Genomic DNA, 1,833 nt, shown 5'->3' on the forward strand with positions numbered 1-1,833 from the left:
AAAGATCATCCCAGAGACAGGAACATTTAGTTTCTTAAAATGTTTATTGTATGTGTGTGTGCTAAGTCACTTCAGTTATTTCCACCTCTTTGTCACTCTATGGACCGCAGCCTGCCAGGCTCCTCAGTCCATGGGATTCTCCAGGCAAAAATACTGGAGTAGATTGCCATGGCCTCCTCCAGGGGATCTTCTTGACCAGAGATCAAACTCACATCTCTTACATATTCTGTAGCATTGGCAGGCAGGTTTTTTTTAATCACTAGTACCACTGGGAAAGCCCAAAAAATGTTTACTAAAACATTAAAAATTTGGAGGCTGTGACAGGAAAAATGGAGGGCAGGAAGGTGGCAGAGCAGTGAACTGGGGCCGCCAGAGGATCTAAAGAAGAAGCAGAAAAATCTGGGAAACCTAAGACTGTTTCTTCCAGTAATGGAGGGGGAAATACCAGCCATAGTGCTGAAAATCAATAAGTAAAAGAAGCTGCAGACCTCCCACGAAAGTCTACTAAGATCTCCAACTTTGGATTTCCCTAACTTGGAGGTAGTTGGCAGTCTACCAACTTGGTAGGTAGTCAAATGACAAAGAAAGCCCTATCCATTGAACTTGGTTTAAGTAAGCCTAAATAAACCTTTCCAACACTTACTCCAAAAACTATTTTGGTAGCAGCAACTTAAATGAGGATGAAAATAGTGAACCAGAGGAAATGCCTCCAGAGGCAAAGATGAGAATGAAGCCTACTGGATGGGATACACCAACATCAGCAGGACCAAGTTCCATCAATAAAGGACATGGATTTTCTGATAATTAGAATAGCTATGAAAGTGAAATATAAGATCTCATCTTAGAAATGTCTATGACCAAAATGATTAAACTGTGTGTTTTGAAAATGGGGCATGGGGTGGGTGTAAAGGTAAAAGGAACACTTTCCTTTTTTAAAGAATGGCATTAGACTCTTTGGAGCAGTGTTTTTTTCTTTTAAAGACTGAGTGGCACACTAATAAATGAGAATTTGAAATTAGAGGTAATTTGTGTTTTATATACAAATTTTAAGACATTTACTAATTTTTTAGTTTCATGTGATTAGTTTCCAAAGTTAATAGATAATTTAAAAAATCAGAAATGCTATCTTTCTAAGAATTGCATATTTTTAGACACAACTATTAGCACATTAAGAAGGCAGCAAAAAGTTGTCTGTTTAAACTGTAAGCAATTGCTCTAACTTAACTCCTGTGTTACCAATGCTGTCTGGCTCCCAGGAACAAACACAGAAAGAAGGAAGTATTTGTATTGGGAGGAAAATGTTACTGGATATATTAACTGAAAAAATAAATTAGATAAAATTAAAATACAGCTTTTTTTTCCCCTAATCGCATTTGTTTTGCTTCAAATCATCAGAGACTACTTATTGCATTGCTATCAGTGGATACAGATGTGTACGAAGCTCTTTAAAAAGAATATTTAAAAATTTATGTAAACCGTTGAGAATTTAAAATAACATGCTTCCTTTTAAAGGGTCTTCTCTATCTTTCTTATTCTTCAGAGAACAATATAACTATAACAGAGTAAATAGTTATATTGCATGTGCTTCTTTGGGTTTTTGTTATCTAGTTCTGTTAACATTTCCACCAGCTCTTGAGGAAAATCATAAAGAAGCTATTTCTTCTGAAAAAGGAAGCTACCATCAGCAATTTAAATGTAAATAATAGTTAAATACTTGGCTGTTATTTTTTTTTAAGGGTATAAACACCAAAAAAAGGCAACATTGTATGAAGATGGAAAATAAGAAGGATATACTATCTGTGGATTTATCAAATCATTTATGTTACTAACTTG

At 35.2% G+C, this 1,833-nt stretch overlaps 1 pseudogene; it reads left to right on the top strand.

Moving 5' to 3' along the window:
• The first annotated feature begins 359 nt into the window (after nt 1-359).
• On the top strand, nt 360-870 carry LOC136157258 (PEST proteolytic signal-containing nuclear protein pseudogene; annotated as a pseudogene).
• Nucleotides 871-1,833: the final 963 nt, after the last annotated feature.

This window comes from Muntiacus reevesi, chromosome 2, assembly GCF_963930625.1.
Source record: "Muntiacus reevesi chromosome 2, mMunRee1.1, whole genome shotgun sequence".
NCBI classification, from domain to species: domain Eukaryota; kingdom Metazoa; phylum Chordata; class Mammalia; order Artiodactyla; family Cervidae; genus Muntiacus; species Muntiacus reevesi.